This window comes from Anomaloglossus baeobatrachus, chromosome 1, assembly GCF_048569485.1.
Source record: "Anomaloglossus baeobatrachus isolate aAnoBae1 chromosome 1, aAnoBae1.hap1, whole genome shotgun sequence".
Taxonomy (NCBI): Eukaryota; Metazoa; Chordata; class Amphibia; order Anura; family Aromobatidae; genus Anomaloglossus; species Anomaloglossus baeobatrachus.
Genome location: NC_134353.1, coordinates 139,488,619 through 139,508,101, shown reverse-complemented (window position 1 = coordinate 139,508,101; position 19,483 = coordinate 139,488,619). Strand labels below are relative to the sequence as shown.

Below are 19,483 nucleotides of genomic sequence, written 5' to 3'. Positions count from 1 at the left end.
CCTGAGCTGCGTCACCCGGACTACCATCAGTGACTCCGTGGTCCCAGGGACTTCTCCGTTATACTCTTGTGCACGGACTGTTCTGCTGCCTATAGTGCTCCAGCTACCGGACCCCTTACCACCATCTAGGAGTTTGGCCCAGTGGATCCACCTCCTGGGTCTGCCCGTCCACCTGGCCCTGACAGAATGCAACACTTTTGAATTTGCTAAGATATTAGGGAATGATCACAGAACAATCAAAAATTATGTTGTAAATAATTAACAGGGTCACAAAAACATGTAAAGACACACATTAAATGCCAAAGATTCGAGAAGAATCAAATGTGAAGCGACCCTAAACCCATTACCCACCAGTGCTGTCATATTCTGGAACTACAGCCTCCCTGAAGAGCCCAGAAGTACAAGGTGTTCAGTGATCAGAGACATAGCAAGGTAATGGAGGCTGAAACTGACCACCACTGAACAAGACACAGAAGGTAAAACACCAAGACTGGGCCAAGAAATATATGAAGACACAATTTTGAAAGGTTTCATGGAGTGATGAGATGAGAGTGACTTGGCGACCAATTGGTTGGGCCCATGTCTGGATCAATAATGGACACAGATCTTCACTTCACCTCAGAGGCCAGCAAGGCAAAGGTGGGGTACTGTTATGGGCTGGAATTATTAAAGACTAGAAGGTGGCCCGATTCTAACGCATCGGGTATTCTAGAATTTATTCTGTAGTTAATGTATGTTTTTTGTTATATATATCGAATCGATGTTGTTGTGTGTAGTTGCCAGTGTTTGTGTAGGGCACTGTAAATGTTCTGGGTGTTGTCTGGGTGGGGGTGTGTGTGAGAGCGGTGTTGTATGTGTGTTGCGTTGTGTGTGTTGCGTTGTTTGTGGAGCGCTGTGTGTCTACAGTGTTCTGTGTGTGTGGTGCTGTGTGTGTTGCGCGGTTTGTGTGGGTGTGGAGTGCATGTGTGTGTATTGGGGGAGGTATGTTTTGTGCAGTGTGTGTGTTGCGCGGTATGTGCGTATATTTGTGTATGCCACAGTGTTTGTGTGTTGGGTGTTGTGTGTGTGCGGCGGTGTTTTTGGTTCCCAGTGTGTGTGTGGTGTGTTGTGCGGTGCGCCTGTGGCGCTGTGTGTGTGTTTGGGGGGAGGTATGCACCCCCATCGTGCTCCATCCCCCATGCTGCACACCCCCCATCGTGCTCCATCCCTCATGCTGCGCACCCCCCATTGTGCTCCATCCCCCATGCTGCGCACCCCCCATCGTGCTCCATCCCCCATGCTGCACACCCCCATCGTGCTCCATCCCCCAATGTTGCGCACCCCCCATCGTGCACCATCTCCCATGCTGCGCACCCCCCATCGTGCTCCATCCCCCATTCTGCGCACCCCCCATCGTGCTCCATCCCCCATGCTGCACACTCCCATCGCGCTCCATCCCCCATGCTGCGCACTCTCCATCGTGCTCCATCCCCCATGCTGTGCACTCCCCATCGTGCTCCATCCCCCATGCTGCGCACTCCCCATCGTGCTCCATCCCCCACGCTGCGCACCACCCATCGTGCTCCATCCCCCATGCTGCGCACCCCCCATCGTGCTCTATCCCCATGCTGCGCACTCCCCATTGTGTTCCATCCCCCATGCTGCGCACCCCCCATCATGCTCCATCCCCCATGCTGCGCACCCCCCATCGTGCTCCATCCCTATTGCTGCGCACCCCCCATCATGCTTCATCCCCCATGCTGTGCACCCCCCATCATGCTCCATCACCCATGCTGCACACCCCCCATCGTGCTCCATCCCCCATGCTGCGCACCCCCCATCGTGCTCCATCCCCCATGCTGCGCACTCCCCATCGTGCTCCATCCCCCATGCTGCGCACTCCCCATCGTGCTCCATCCCCCATGCTGCGCACCCCCCATCGTGCTCCATCTCCCATGCTGCGCACCCCCCATCGTGCTCCATTCCCCATTCTGTGCTTCCCCCATCGTGCTCCATCCCCCATGCTACGCACCCCCCATCGTGCTCCATCCCCCATGCTGCGCACCCCCCATCGTGCACCATCTCCCATGCTGCGCACCCCCATCATGCTCCATCCCCCATTCTGCGCACCCCCCATCTTGCTCCATCCCCCATGCTGCGCACTCCCATCGTGCTCCATCCCCCATGCTGCGCACTCCCCATCGTGCTCCATCCCCCATGCTGCGCACTCCCCATCGTGCTCCATCCCCCATGCTGCGCACCCCCCATCGTGCTCCATCTCCCATGCTGCGCACCCCCCATCGTGCTCCATTCCCCATTCTGTGCTTCCCCCATCGTGCTCCATCCCCCATGCTGCGCACCCCCCATCGTGCTCCATCCCCCATGCTGCGCACCCCCCATCGTGCACCATCTCCCATGCTGCGCACCCCCCATCATGCTCAATCCCCCATTCTGCGCACCCCCCATCTTGCTCCATCCCCCATGCTGCGCACTCCCATCGTGCTCCATCCCCCATGCTGCGCACTCTCCATCGTGCTCCATCCCCCATGCTGTGCACTCCCCATCGTGCTCCATCCCCCATGCTGCGCACTCCCCATCGTGCTCCATCCCCCATGCTGCGCACCCCCCATCGTGCTCCATCCCCCATGCTGCGCACCCCCCATCGTGCTCTATCCCCATGCTGCGCACTCCCCATTGTGCTCCATCCCCCATGCTGCGCACCCCCCATCATGCTCCATCCCCCATGCTGCGCACCCCCCATGGTGTTCCATCCCCAATGCTGCGCACCCCCCATTGTGCTCCATCCCCCATGCTGCGCACCCCCATCATGCTCCACCCCCATGCTGCGCACCCCCCATCGTGCTCCATCCCCCATGCTGCGCACCCCCCATCGTGCTCCATCCCCCATGCTGCGCACCCCCCATCGTGCTCTATCCCCATGCTGCGCACTCCCCATTGTGCTCCATCCCCCATGCTGCGCACCCCCCATCATGCTCCATCCCCCATGCTGCGCACCCCCCATCGTGTTCCATCCCCAATGCTGCACACCCCCCATCGTGCTCCATCACCCATGCTGCGCACCCCCCATCATGCTCCATCCCCCATGCTGCGCACCCCCCATCGTGCTCCATCTCCCATGCTGCGCACCCCCCATCGTGCTCCATCCCCCATGCTGCGCACTCCCCATCGTGTTCCACAGTCACACATCAGACGGTATACACGCACACATCTGATCGCATACACTCACACCCCACTTCTTCCTGTGCCCTCCGGTGGGCAGTCCCAGCAGCTGTGCTGCATGCCGTGCTCCTCTGCCGACACTCACAGATCCGATCGCATACACTCACACATCAGAACACACGCACACACCCGATCGCATACACGCACACACCCGATCGCATGCACGCACACACCCGATCGCATACACGCACACACACTGACGATATCGCACATACGCGCTCACACACTCACAACATCCGGAGATACAACATGCTTACGGCCATGTGTGATTCTCCGGTAGGTCCTGGAAGGTCACTGCACGCACAGTATCGCCGCCGAGAAGTAAGAGATATCACTGGATGTTGTTGTGTGTGGATGCGATCTGATGTGTGTGTGAAGTGTGTGTGAGAGTGAGTGAGTGTGATCTGATGTGTGTGTGTCTGTTCTTATGTGTGTGTGTGTGCGTGTGTGTGTGTGTTCCGCCGCTGCAGGACCTTGATGCGCTCACCTGCTCCCGGTCGGCGTCTGGTGAGTATGACTGCGGGGTCTTCTTTCTTCTGTCTTCTCTCTTCTGGGGGTGCCCGCTGCCTATAATGAAGTGTCTTGCAGTGTCTTGAACTCTTTCACCGCTGCATGACACTTCATTATTGACCGCAGCGTATGCCGGCTCCCTGCACATGTGTACCGGGAGCCAGTGTACGCTGGAGCGGGGCTGAGCGAGCGAGGCGTCAGCGTATGCCGGCTCCCTGCACATGTGTACCGGGAGGCGGTGTACGCTGGAGTGGGCGATGCGTGCGGAGGTCCGGGGCGAGCGGCTAATCCATGTGGGGGGCAGGGCCAGGCCAAGGCGAGCGGCCAATCCGTGGGGGGGGGGGCAGGCTGAGCCCAGCGGCCAATCCGACAGTTGTCACTTTTATGACACTTACGGTGACACTGTCACGTGACACAATTTTGGAGCAAGACAGACAGACAGACAGACAGAATAAGGCAATTATATATACAGATGAGCTAGTTGAACCTTTTTGAGTTGAAGATGGACTCAAAATCAACTCCCACACCTACTGACAGGTTTAAGACACTTTCTTTAAGCAGTGGTTCAGGAAAAAGTCTGCATCTTTTAAGAAAGCCATTATTTTTATGTAGGGCAATTTTCCGTTGCATGTATCAAAATCATCCACTGGTTTTGCCTTCCAGTAAAGGTCTTTAGGAAGAATGAATATTGACTTGGCCCATTGCTTATCTGATCCAAATCCTATTGAGAAAATGTAGGCCATTCTTCAATGGAAGATTTATGGTGAAGGAAAACAGTACACCTCTCTGTACAGTGTTTAAATTCTGTTCTCTGACTGCTGAGCTCTGTATAACCAACCACATCACTAATTAGCAGCTTTCTGTGTACACTGTGCATAGGCAGAGCCATGCCATCTAGTAGTGTGAACGGCGTTACACAAAGCCTACAAATATGGTGAATTACATGGCAACAGATTTACTTGTGATAATGTCCTGCAGATAAAATAGTGATTTCATCAAAACTACAGCAAGCAGCTCAGTAAGTGATAGATCGCTTGAATCAGGGTATCTGTCTCTACATTACGCTGCTCTCAAATTAACTGACAAAAACCTGCTGATGCATTTCTTTTAAATATTAAAAATGTCCCCAAAGCAGTCCATATCCTTTATCTTGTACGTCAGATGATATAACACAATAAGATAATATAACTTATGATAATGAATAGTAAAATGAAAAAAAAAAAATAAGATAAGGATGTTTCAAGGCCCCCAGTTGATTTTGAAGCCTTTGTGTGCTGCCGATATATTGACTTGAGCTGCTTTAATTGAACTTGTGGTTCTAATATTAAATATTACATTGGGGAAATTACTTGGCTGTTGAAATGTCTTAGATATATCCATTATTAAAAAACTCATACACATAAATAAGTGCACCCATTCATAAAGAGAATCCCAGCCATGCGCAATAAGATAAGTATCCTACTTTACAGTCAGTCTGCGATGTTCAGTGAGTTTGGACCTTGAAGAAAAATGATGTTCACTTACAAGAAAAAATGAAAATAACATCTTCTCCGGAACGAAGGTAAAACGTATCAGTTTGTATTAGAAGCAAATGCAATTTGGAATATTGTGAGAATTCATTTGACATTTAGTCAATAACTATAAATTATGTACCATGATCTTAATCTTAGCAGAACATCTAATGCTATTTATTATAGAATGAGTATTTCATATTACCACCGATATACAATATTTACTATGTATTCTGGGCAGAAAATCAAAAAGTTCCAAAATAGAAATTTTTAATGTAAACTATCTCTGACATTGCAGGCAGAATTGCAGTGGAAAAAGCCAAATAGAAGAAAGCTTTTATGAACCTTTGTACATAGCACATTCAATCAAAAGTTCATTGGCAAACATGACCCGCTTCATTCTGTCAAGATGGTAAGAATTTGCCCTTATTGAACCAATGGAAAAGAAAAAAGACTGAAACCCGTCAAGATGTTATATACCGTGTTTAATTCATAATTCCCACCTATTACAACACATTGTAATCATATACTATATGGGCATGAGTATCGGCGCACATACATATTACCCCTACAGAAGCTTTTAGAACATCATACTCGGAATCCATAAGGGTTAATATGAAGATGGTCTCTTCTTTGCAGATATAACAACTTTCATTCATCTGGGGAGGCTTTGTACAAGATTTAAGACTGTGTTTGTGGAAATTTTTGCACATTCATCCATAAAAGCATTTGTGAGAACAGACACATGTTGGATGAGAGGACCGGGCTCATAATCTCTGTTCTTTTTAATTCCAAATTTGTTCAATAGGCAGGGCCGGACTAGCCATCTGGCAATTCTGACAAATGGCAGAAGTGCTGATCCAGCCAGGGGCTGCACTGTCTGCTATGCTGTTAACAGTATCGGCATCATCAGGACTCTGACACTGTTGACAGTTGTGACAGAGCACAGAGCCATAGGCTCCGTCACCTACTCAGACAAAACAAGAATGCCGCGGAGACACCATCACATGTTTCTCAATGCTGGCAGGAAACTAGCCAGGTCTTTCACCGAGAAGGAACAACCACGGGAAGGGCAGTCTCCAGTTTCCCAGGGAGCCTTGTTCTAGTGTCACTGCGTTGAGAAACACGTGATGGTGTCTCCGCAGTGTTGGATGTTCATCTCCCCAAGGTCAACCATCCTTACCTATGTAACCTACTCAGACAAGAGACGTGCCCCCTTCTGCCTACAACCTGCAATGTCCCACAGAGGATGTCATTGATGCAATTACGTCACTGCATTATATGGTCAGCATCCACTGTGAGACTGAAAAAAAGAGAATACAGACACTGCAAAGGATGGGTAAACCACCATGCTAAATAAAGGACTGTGAGGTGGGCCATTATGCTATCTCATGGGCTGTGTGGGGAACCATCCTAGAATATAGGGGTTGTGAGGTGGACTACCATACTATATATGGGGCTGTGAGGTGAACAATCATACTATATAAGGGTCTGTGAGTTGGAGCACCATACTATATATAAGGCTAGGGGTAGACCATTAGGCTATGTGCCCACGAGGACAGTGTCCTGCAGTTATATCCACAAGACATTCCGCAGGTGCTCCCAGAAATCCGCAACAGAACTTTCTCTGTTTCAATGCTGCGGATATACAGCGGAATGTCTTGCAGATATGGTGCGGACATTCTGCATTGAGGATACAGTACCATGGCTTCGGCACTGCATCCTCAATGCAGAACAAGTGCTGCAGTGATCGGGGTGCTGATACTTACCTCCATCATGCAGCACCTCGCTTTCCGGCGGCCGGGTCACTGTCAGCGTCTGGTCTGGTGCACTGTGCTGGAGGTGGGCGGGCCTGAACTAGCTCCGGCTGTCACATGACCGGAGCTCGTGCAGGCCCCGCCCACCTCTTCCTTCCTGTACCTGGCTGGATCCACCGCGCTGCTGTACACCGGACGGAGAAAGTGACTCGGGTGTCTATCAAGGCAGGTAAGTATATGGGACCCTGCGGAGAAATCCGCAACAATAATTGACATGCTGCAGATTTTTCTGCACGAAAATCCGCACGATTTCCGCTGCGGAAAGATCCGCAGCGTGGGCACAGCATTTCCCAAATGCCATAGAAATGGCTGGGACGTAGCTGAGCTGCAGATTTCTGGAAAATCCGCGGCTTTTCCACGAGAAATCCGCGGCAAAATCCGCGCATTTTCCGCAGCGTGGGCACATAGCCTTATACTATGTAAGGGGTAGTGAGGTGAACCATCATACTATATAGGGGCTGTAAAATGTAGCATCATAGTATACAGAGGCAGTGGGGAGGACCATTACAAGGCCAAGACAAGTGCTTTGGTGCCCTAGGGAGATGAAACCAATGGTGCCCCCCATTCCCTGAAGAACTCTCAGCCACCAAGTAAAGTGATGGGTCAGAGATTGAGCTAAATGGACCCCTTATCCCTACCATGGGTAGAATGGTTACCTTTTTCATCCAAGAATACCAGGAAAAGTAATTTTCAAAGTTATTTATAGAATTATTCATTGCTTGGGACCATTTACACAATACAAGGAACAAATAGCAATATATCATCTTATATCTCTATGGATGGATCATCTTATATTATAATGTCAGACCCAAGGTTAGTCATGGAAATTAATATAACTTAATTATAATGGGGGCCAATTAGTTTCAATTAAGGTATCTAGCATTTGGCATTATGGAAAATAAACACTCCATTATAAATAAAGAGAACAGTATGATGTTTTTACATCCGTCATGCTACAAATACAGTTTTCAACCCGACCTATAGTGGTTTTTATATCGTATTACTGTACTGATGGTAGTTCTGATGATGTATTTGTGGCGCCCTGGACTAGCCAGGTTGTCACAAACAACACACAAACACCCCCACCCCCATTAGACAGGGACACCAGCCAAACACAAAACCCTTGTTGCCTCCCTCCAGTGTCTGATGTCCACACCAGGTGGGGCGGAGCCAAGCGGTTGGCCCCACCCACCGAGGAGTTCACAGGCCTGGAGGTGGGAAAAGTGTGGGAGAACAGTGGAGGAGTTTGAAGTGAGAGGAGCAAGCACTTGAGTGTCTGGGTTTGTGGCCCAGGCACTGACAGCAAGGTTGGCAGACGGTGGTGGCCGTCTGCAGGAGTGGTGAAGCAACGCAGAACCGTAGGACCGGGGTCGGGCGGTGGCCCGCCGGTACCGACCGGGGAGCGAAGTGAAGCCAGCACACACAGGCAGGGCCATCGGACCCCGACCAGGCTTGGAGCCGCCGACAATAGTCAAATCCGAATGTGACTGGAAGCCCAGGGGTTTCCTAACAACCAAAGACCCGATAGAAGGCAACCGCCCACACCGTGAGGGTATACAGCTACCGCCTAAGGCTAGAGGCCCAAGGGCCAGCGCCTGTGGGCAAACGGGCTCCTCCAGCATCCATACACCGGGGAGTGGACTACCGTTGGGGATCCATAGTAGTCAAACAAGAACATCAAGGTGCAGGGAAAGACAGCCACCATCATCTGTCCGGGGAGGGACACTGCAGCCGGCTGCGGGACCCGTCCATCCAGCTGTTTGGTTTACCGAGGACTTTGTACATCTCTTGCTGAGTAAGTACACCCGTGCCATCCGGCACCACGCCGCGCTGTCCCTGCAACCCTGCACCTCACCAACCCAGCCTCCCCGTCACATCATCAGGCCCTGGGACCACCGACCCCTACTCACGGAGGGGGAAAACAACATCCCAGCTGTTCCCTACCATCGCTCCCGGGATCCCCGTCACCAGCAGCGGTGGTGTCCATCTTCACCACAACCCGTGGGTGGCATCACGGACTAAATCCCCCAAACCAACCACCCTTTTCACTCACGGGCGAGGAGCGCCGCTCGAGTCCCCGCATCCGACCCACTGCTCGAGCCACCGAGCAGCAGCAGCCGCAGCAGCGCCGGACCCGAGCGTTAGCGAGCGCACAGCAGCAGCGTCCTCCCTGCCCGCGACATATTCATATAATGATGGCTAACTGGTACTGTATTCATATACCATACAATTTGTTGTGTAATTTCTCCAGAGTATGCTGATACCTCACATGTGGTGGAAATCAACTGCTTGTGAGCATGTCAGGGCTCGGAAGGGAAAGAGTGTCATTTGACTTTTTGAATGCTAAGTAAACTGTAGTTATTAGCAGATGCCATGTCGCGTTTGGAGAGCCCCTGATATGCCTAAATATTGGAGAACTCCCCCAACTGGCCCCATTTTGAAAACTAGACCCCACAAGGAATTGTGAAAATGAAAAAATATATTTGTTAACCCTAAAACTTTCATTTTCAGAAGGGTCACAGGACATAATGGACCACAAAATTTATTGGACAGTTTCTCGTAAGTATGCGAATACTTAATATATGGTAAAAAACATCTTTTGAGTCATAGTGCAAAGTGAAGAAGGGAAAGATTGCCATATTCAAGATCAGATTTAGTTGGAATGCTTTGCTGGTGCCATGTCACATTGGCAAAGCCCCTGAGGTGCCTAAACATGTTCTCCCTGACAAGTGACCCCATTTTGGAAACTAGACCCTTCAAGGAATTTATCAAGATGTTTGGTGGTGAGCACCATAAACCCCCATGTGCTTCATGAAATTTTATAACGTTAATCAGTGAAAATTAAAAAATACATTTTAACCACTAAAATGTTTTAATCCCTGATTTCCAGTTTTCCAAAGGGAATAGGTAAAAATGGCCCCATAATGTGTTACGCAATTACTCCTAAATGTTGCAATACCCCACATGTGACTGTACAGTACTGTTTGGTCGCACCACAGGGCTCAGGAGGGAAGAAGCACAATTTGATTTTACTAGAATATTAAACTCCATTTGCAGAGCCCTTAAATGGCAGAACAGAAGAAACTCCCTCATGTGACCACATTTTGGAGATTACACCCCTCTTTTTTGGGTGTAGTGACGATCTAGTCTCTGGAAAACACCCATGGTTTCATACGCAGTGAATGTTGCAGAATTAAAAATTGTAAATAAGTCCTTATCATGCCCAGACTACTGTACTGCCTTTACATTGTGCACTTGCTTTGGGGTTTCCATATAAATATCCCAATAACATGATGCAGATGACACACCTGAAAGATCCATTCACTATAATGAGGTGTCGCGGGCGGAGGAGAGGACGCCGCGCCCTCCCACGGCTCGGGTCCGGCTGCTGCGGCCTGCTGCTGCCGCTGCTCGGTGGCTCGAGCGATGGGACGGATCTCGGGGACTCGAGCGGCGCTCCTCGCCCGTGAGTGAAAGGGGATTGGGATTTGGGATTGTTTATTGTCCGTGACACCACCCACGGTTGTGGTGATTTGTTGACACCACCGCTGCTCTGTATGGGGATCCCGGTAGTGGTGGTATGGAGCAGCCAGATGTTAATCCTCCCCTCCGTGGGTAGGGGGTTGGTTGTCCCGGGGCCCAATGATGAGGTGGGTGATGCAGGGCTCGGTGGGGTGCAGGGACGCGGGGGCAGCTCTGTGCCTTGCGGCACTGTGGTACTCACTCAGCCTGAGACGATGACACAGTTCTCGGTAAAACACACGGCTGGAAATACGGTTCCCACGGACGGCTGCACTTGCTTTCCCCAGTAGGTGACGGTGACGGTCCCTTTTTCCTGCACCTAAGATGATGATGGTTGCGATGGGTTCCCACCGGTAACCCGCTCCCCGGCTTGGATATTGGCCGGAGGAGCCCTACTTTGCCCGCAGGCGCTGGCCCTGAGAAACTGGTGCCCTGGTGGTGGCGGTGTCTCTCTGTTACGGTTGGACTGTTGCCTTCAATCGGGACTTGGTTGTTAGGAGACAGACGTCCCCTTCACTGACGGATTTGGCAAATTATGGCGACTCTTAGCCTTGCCGGGATCCGAAAGGCCCCTGCCCTGGTGCTGACTGTTCTTCGTATACTGCTCCAGACCGCCGGGTCACCACCCGTCCGCGGTCCTTCCAGCAACCTCCGAGCAGTCCACCTCCAGACTATCACCGCCGTCTGCTGACCTTGCTGTCACTGTCCGGGGCACACACCCGGACCAACTTCAGGCTTTACTACTGTCACTTTTCTGTCACTTCAGCTTTTTTCGTTAGCTCCACTACTGCTTCCTTCTACTTCACTCCCCTAACTGTTCTCCACTCCTGGTTCTTCCCGCCTCCAGGGCTGTGTACTCCTCGGTGGGCGGAGCCAACCACCTGGCCCACCCCCTGGTGTGAACATCAGCCCCTGGAGGAAGGCAACAAGGATTTTTGGTAGCCTAGGTGTTCCTAACTGGGGTGTAGGGTGTGGTGGTGTTATGACCTGTGACCCCTGGCTTGCCCAGGGCATCACAGAGGCAGCAGAGATACTCTGCAGTCTGTCTGGCCTATGTTCATTAGTGTCCTTTTCAGAAGAGCACAAAATTTATATGCACCACTGAGACAGACACCGCGAGATAATAGACATACACAGTCCAAAATGACTCCATCTGCCTCATTATAGGAAATGTTCAGTCCAGGATTTTGTCTCAACCCTGTTTTTCGGAGATGTACATGTAGTCCCTGGTTTAAGCACTCAGCGTAGAGCGCAGGATAAATGTGAACTGCACCATACTGAGATCTTTGGGAGGCATAATTAACAAATCAACGGCAGGTAAAGAAATCAGTTTTATCTATTTTTTACGCTGTTCAGCGAGCGGTTTAAATAATTATATGGTTTTATTCTTCGTGTCGGTGCGATTACAGCTATACCAGATTTATATCTTTTTTTATGTTTGGCTACTATTACACACTAAAAATGCTTTTTTTTTTACAAATAAAAATTTTGTATCAACAAATATTGAGAACTATAATTTTTCTAGATATCTGAGAATAGAATCATGTGAGGGCTTTTTTTTGCGGGACGAGTTGATGTTTCTATTGGTACCGATTTTGGGCGCAAAACATTTTTGTTTGGTTTTTATTCTCATTTATGGGAGGTAGAATGAATATGAAACAGCAATTTAGGAATAGTTTTTTGGGATTTTTTTTTGACCATTCACTGTTTGGTAAAAGTAACAACAGAGGTTTATCCTTCGGGCCAGTACAATTACAGCCGTAGCACATATAGATAATTTTTTTGTATTTTTCGCTGCTTTTACACAATAAAAACAATTTTATAGAAAGAAGAATTGTTTTTGGATCGCTGTATTCTCAGAGCTATAACTTTTTTATTTTTCCGCTGATGGCACCGTGTGGTGGATTGTTTTTTTGAGGGACAAGATATAGTTTTCAGTAATACCATTAAGATTTATGTTCAACTTTTTGATTGCGTTTTATTCCACTTTTGTTTTCTGTAGTATGATAAAAAAGCATTGTTTGCCACATTTTTTACTTATTTTTTTTAAACTGTTCACTGAAGGGGTTAAATAGTGTGACAGTTTTATAGATCCGGACGCGGACTTTAGTCCCTATATAGGACTTTAATTTTTCTTAGACTGATTGCCGGTATAATGCAAAGCCATGCACCAGCATAGCAATGTATTATACTATCAGTGTCGGGCTGCAGATTGCCTGTCAGACTGGGTTTGACAGGCCACCATACATGGCAAACCCGGAGGTCATCATATCACCTCTAGCTGCCATGACAACCCTCAGCTCTCCCATAATTGTGTCACCAGGGAGCTAAGAGGTAAAAGAAGGAGAGCACTGCTTCTCTCTAATAGCTATGTGCCGCAATTGTTATTGATTGCGGCACATGCACGATTGCAAATAAGATCACTTGTGGCTAGTGGGAGAGGGGTGCATAGTCAGAAGGCATGACCCCCATTAATTTAGACAAAAAGACTGAGGGCACGTCCCTCCCCCACTAGCCACAGGTTATTATATTCTCTACAGCAGGTTCCTACTTGCCCATACACAGAAGGCTAATAAACCCAGAGAGAGGCTTCAGTTCAGAGTAGGTAACAGTATATAAAATATGCCTTGACGTGGATACTGGGCAGATCTAAAAATGGCCATTTTTGTATGCTAAATATCTAAATTTTTTCTTAGATTTTCTTTAGCAGTAATGCATATCTGTATTCTTACATTCATGGTTTTCATGCTTTAGCATTTCAAAGTGCAACTGTCTCGTTTTTTTACATTTTATATCATGTTCAGTTAGGCACCTGTTCATACTGGCTGTCTAACAGCACTCGTGATGCTCGATCATAATTAGTGGCGAGCATGCTCGCTTATCACTAATAGATAGATAGATAGATAATATATTCACATTGTTGACAAAGTTATTATCCCAGCTCTCCTCTGATAAACAAGATTTTGAAATTGTGTATTATGCTCAGAGAAGTGTTTTTCCGATGCTCACATTTCATACTTTGATGGCTTCTTAGTGAGAACTCAATCACAGATAATTCATATTAATTATCTGTCACCCTTGTGAAGTATTTATGGTTTTGTTCTTTTCTTTGCACTTTAATTCAAAGTTTTACCAAGTTTTATTTTTCATATCACAGGGAGAAGTACTCCAGTTGTGACAGAATTAGATTTCATGTCTAAAATTATGCAGCCACTGATTTAAGATGTGATCAAACCTCTCCAGCTCAATGTTTTCTTGTGTACTATGTGGTAAATTTTGACCTTGTCAGACGGAGACAGCTGAATTATGATTCATGTCATGTGAAAAATAGTATGGCTGTGATATTAAATTAATTTTATCTTATGTTGAACACTTTGTAATACCAAACCTTGTAAATGTCATATTTATCCATCATCAAGTTGTACTTTTATCATTTTCTTCATCCACAAACGTCAGCTTTTAAAGGGACATTATATGAATTTATACAAGTACATGGTGAATCAAGCTCTGTCCAACGATGGTCTTACAATAGGAATATATTGATGTCCCTGAAATATAAAGTAAACAGGGATATCTGTCTGGTTTTGCTCAATAGTTACCAGTGGTTATTAAAGTGGTACTTTTATTTTATATTGTTGTTGTAGTAGCCAAAACATTTTTTCCTCGAATATTTGGAAATCTCTTTATTTTATATACTTGTTTGGTTCTCATAAAAGAGGTAAGGCTCAGGCACACGCTTATATTATGACTCCAATTTGTATGATACTGTTCAATAAACATGCTCCAGTTCCCACTGAAATCTGACAAAAAAGTACCGCATTTTCCGGATTACAAGACGCACTTTTCCTCCCAAAAATTTGAGAGGGAAATGAGGGGTGTGTCTTAAAATCCGAATATAGCTTACCGGGGGGGCTGTCTGTGCAATGACCGGGTGCGTTCGGGCGACCTGGTGCCTGTGGCTGCGTACGGGCGGCCGGGGGCCTGTGTCTGCGTTCGGGCAGCTGGGTGCCTGTTGGTGTCGGCTGCCTCTCTGTCCTGGAGGCCAGCTGCCTCTCTGTGCAGGTGGGTGGGCGGGTGGCTTGCTGGCTGCCACTCTGTGCATGCGGGTGGGTGGCTGTTCGGCAAGTGTTCCAGTTTGTCTGCGGTCCCAGTTTCAAATGATGACGCCGGGAGTCAGCACGTGCGCAGATGGAGCTTTTGGTTGAGAGCTCCATCTGCCCATGCGCCGCTCCAAGCGCCATCATTTGAACCAGGACGGTGGACAGACTGGAACACTCTCCGCACCGGCCTGCTCCACCCCTGACCCGCCGCTGCTGACGCAACTGACCCACCGCTGCTGACGCCATTGACCCGCCGCTGCTGATGCCACTGACTTGCCGCCGCTGCCACCACAGACCTGCTGCCGCTGCCAGCACACCCTCTGCTTCCTGTGACCCCGCTTCACCACCACTGCTGCCCCCTCCAGTAAGACAACACCAGAGTATAAGATGGACCCCATTTTTATTTTTTTTTACCTTTTTGTATCTCTAAATTTGGGATGCGTCTTATAATCTGGTGCATCTTATAAAACAAAAAATACGGCATCATGTTATATCAACTCCAAATGTATGAAGTTTAACAGCATGTGGATGCCATGTAGCTCCATACTAGTAGTCATCACTTGTATCAATGTGTAGGTGGGTCAGGGCTACGCCCACCCCTGCAGAAGTAGCCAGCACACTGTGGGGTTGCATTTAATGTATATGTTGTATGGTATGTTGTGTAAAAGGCCACCAGGTGGCAGTATGTCTCAGGGACAGTAGTCCTGGTACCTGGCTAGGCAGGCAAACAGTTAAAGAAGAGGAGGAGAAGCTAGCTTATAAAAAAGGATGTGATATAGTGGGAAGGGCAGGAGAGTAACCAGGAGTAGAGACAGATAAAAGCCCAGATTTGCTGATTCTGGTCCTAAGCGTCCCCCCTACAATCGCGGACATGCAGGATCCTGTACAGAAAGTATTGGCTAACTGTGATGCCAGAAGCCGGGAATAGTCTGGTTGGTCAGGTGAAGGCATACGATTTCTTCTGGATCCAAAACCCAAAGATTCTCTCTGTGAGACCTAAGGTCAGTTGCACCCTCAGGAGTACGGTATGTCTTAGTCCTGGCCTGAGCACAGATGGAGGAGTGCCATCCTGCATGGCCCTTCATATGTGCAAGCAGTCAAAAAGACTTTATGATTTGGTCTGTGCTAGTATGACGTTATTCAGAAGGATTAGGGGCCTAGCGGTGTCTTATGGAGCCCAAGTGCCAGGAGAACGGTCAGCCGATAAATTAAATGCAGAAGTGGATTCGGGATGGAACCCCTATGGGACCATGAATGGTGCCTGTGTAATGGAAAAAGGAATGGTGAAAGTGAATGCTATTAATGTTGAAAGGAGAAAGAGGAAAGTGATGAAAAGAGATGCTCTATCCATTGAGAAGAAACCAGGTAAAGTTATGTTGTTTAATGAGAGAACTCTGTTGTGGCATTTCTTGTCTCAGAGTGAACCTGAAGTCTAGAGTGGATTGTGCAGAAACCATCCTTTAAGTGGTGCGATGCCGGGGAAGCATGAAGTGGCAAGTGGCCGCGCTGCGGCCTGTTGACCAGTGGACACACGGCTAGCACTGCCTGCCCCATGGGTTCCACAAATGGAAAAACTTTACTAAAATAATAATAATATTAATAATAATAAGCTATTATCCATTAGGTAAAATAATAAATATTTTTTCACAAATGTTCCCAGTCCTACAATATTTCCCGCTCTGGGCTTTTATGACATAAATTTAAAGGTGAAATGTATATAAACCTTTAACTCAGGTAACACATTCACCTTCCGTTTTGCATGGCAAGAGAGCATTAATATTTTTCATCTCTACATAGTCATTATCCTTTAAGGGTCCAACTTTATTTTCACTCCGGGTGATCAGATCTTTAGCACTATTACAACAATGATTACAACTTTTATGGTCTCATTCCAGCTGTTACTTAAGACTATACCTGTAGGCTAGGACTGCATAGCAATTAATAAGAAGTGGATATAACAGTATGGAAACCCTCATCGTTTGTCTATAATTAAATAACATTAAGCATAAAAAAACATAAACTCATCTAGATGTCAGAGTGAATTTTGTCAGCAGCATTTAAGGTGAAAAACAGCCATGGTAGGGGACATAAGAAGAAAAAATTAGGCTATTGGTGCTCACTAAACAGTAAACTACTGTATACATATCATGTTTTTCCAAAAACAAGACACTGTCTTATACTTTTTTTTGCCCCCCAAAAAGCGCTAAGGCTTATTTTTGGAGTAGGTCTTAATCCTGGAGAAACCTGGTTGGGGGTAAGTTTACCCCCTCAAAAAAGCAGACCCCCCTCCTTCCCAGAAGATTATACTTACCACTAGAGTTGAGCGCGGTTCGTGGTTCGTGGTTCTCCAGTTCGCGGCTCGAGTGATTTTGGGGCATGTTCTAGATCGAACTAGAACTCGAGCTTTTTGCAAAAGCTCGATAGTTCTAGATACGTTCGAGAACGGTTCTAGCAGCAAAAAGCAGGGCTTTTTACAGCTACAGTGTGCAGGAGCCATCGCTGGCAGCCTGCCACAAGCTGGTAACCAAGATAAACATCGGGTATCCAAGCAAAGCGCTTTGGTTAGTAACCCGATGTTTATCTTAGTTACGTGCAGGAAGCCCACACTTTCCCGCTCAGCTCGCTCCGCCCCCTCCTGCCCGCGGCATGTACACATACATACACAAACACACACACACACACACATCCCCCCCCCATCCCCCCCCCATCCCCCCCATCCCCCCCCGCCCGCCCGCTCGCTCGCTCGCTCGCTCGGCTTACCTGCGGTGATGAAGTCCCGCCATCCCGACCTCAGCGCTGTCACTGTCCTCCATGGCCGCCGCTTGTCACATCACCTATCGCTTCCGACCCGAGACTGACTAGCGGTGACGTCACGGACCTCTCGCGATACTTGCTGTGAAGGCGCCGGTCATTGACCTCAGTGACAGGGGCTGTCAGTGTGCTGGAGATCAGCGCAGGTAATGTACCTCGCTGACAGCAGCACTTGTCACCCCCCTGCAGTGACCTGGGCTGACCCATTGATGTTAGCTCAGGTCACTGCACTGCTCTCCCAGTCAATGGGGAACATCCTGCTCTTCATTGACTGGGACAGTGTGGATCGTCATGGCAACCCCTTGGATTACACCAGACCTGGATTTGTTTTTCAATCTAATAAATTGGTTAAAGAGGGAATGTTTTGGGGAGTGTTTTTTCAAATAAAAATGTGTTTGTCGTCTATTTTTTTTTTATTACTGACTGGGTTGGTGATGTCGGGTATCTGATAGACGCCTGACCTCACCAACCCCAGGGCTTGATGCCAGGTGACATTACACATCTGGTATTAACCCCAAATATTACCCCGTTTGCCACCGCACCAGGGCGCGGGATGAGCTGGGGCGAAGCACCAGGATTGGCGCATCTAATGGATGCGCCACTTCTGGGGCGGCTGCGGCCTGCTATTTTTAGGCTGGGGAGATTCCAATAATCATGGACCTCCCTAGTCTGAGAATATCAGGCCCCAGCTGTCTGCTTTACCTTGGCTGGTGATCCAATTTTGGGGGACCCCTACGTGTTTTTTTTTTTAATTATTTATTTAATTTAAAATAACAGCGTGGGGTGCCCTCAGTTTTGGATTACCAGCCAAGGTGAGGTTGCCAGCTGTGGTCTGCAGGCTGCAGCCGTCTGCTTTACCCTAGCTGGCTACAAAACTAGGGGGAACCCTATGTCATTTTTTTTTCATTTTTTTGGCTAAATACAAAGCTAAGCACCCCTTAGTGCCACATGAAAGGTACCAAAGGGTGTTCCACTTTTTCTCCATTTTTTTCTCCACTTTCTCTCCACTTTTTCTCCACTTTTTCTCCATTTTTTTCTCCACTTTTTCTCCACTTTTTCTCCACTTTTTCTCCACTTTTTCTCCACTTTTTCTCCACTTTTTCTCCTCTTAATCTCCACTTTTTCTCCTCTTATGCTCCACTTTTTCTCCACTTTTTCTCCACTTTTTCTCCACTTTTTTCTCCACTTTTTCTCCTCTTATGCTCCACTTTTTCTCCACTTTTTCTCCACTTTTTCTCCTCTTATGCTCCACTTTTTCTCCACTTTTTCTCCACGTTCTCTCCACTTTTTTCTCCACTTTTTCTCCTCTTAATCTCCACTTTTTCTCCTCTTATGCTCCACTTTTTCTCCACTTTTTCTCCACTTTTTCTCCACTTTTTTCTCCACTTTTTCTCCTCTTATGCTCCACTTTTTCTCAACTTTTTCTCCACTTTTTCTCCTCTTATGCTCCACTTTTTCTCCACTTTTTCTCCACGTTCTCTCCACTTTTTTCTCCACTTTTTCTCCTCTTATGCTCCACTTTTTCTCCACTTTTTCTCCACTTTTTCTCCACTTTTTCTCCACTTATGCTCCACTTTTTCTCCACTTTTTCTCCACTTTTTCTCCACTTTTTTCTCCACTTTTTCTCCTCTTATGCTCCACTTTTTCTCCACTTTTTCTCCACTTTTTCTCCTCTTATGCTCCACTTTTTCTCCACTTTTTCTCCACTTTTTCTCCACGTTTTCTCCACTTTTTTCTCCACTTTTTCTCCTCTTATGCTCCACTTTTTCTCCACTTTTTCTCCACTTTTTCTCCACTTTTTCTCCTCTTATGCTCCACTTTTTCTCCACTTTTTCTCCACGTTCTCTCCACTTTTTTCTCCACTTTTTCTCCTCTTATGCTCCACTTTTTCTCCACTTTTTCTCCACTTTTTCTCCACTTTTTCTCCACTTATGCTCCACTTTTTCTCCACTTTTTCTCCACTTTTTCTCCACTTTTTTCTCCACTTTTTCTC

The 19,483-nt window shown here is 47.8% G+C and overlaps 1 protein-coding gene across 1 annotated transcript in view; it reads left to right on the top strand.

Moving 5' to 3' along the window:
* The first annotated feature begins 5,209 nt into the window (after positions 1 to 5,209).
* The window catches only part of LOC142290417 (macrophage scavenger receptor types I and II-like), a 240,175-nt gene continuing 225,901 nt past the window's right edge, over positions 5,210 to 19,483 (top strand). The window contains exons 1-2 of the mRNA XM_075334377.1: positions 5,210 to 5,290; positions 5,539 to 5,652. The gene's annotated coding sequence lies outside the window, so the exon portion shown is untranslated. The remainder of the gene's footprint in view (positions 5,291 to 5,538; positions 5,653 to 19,483) is intronic.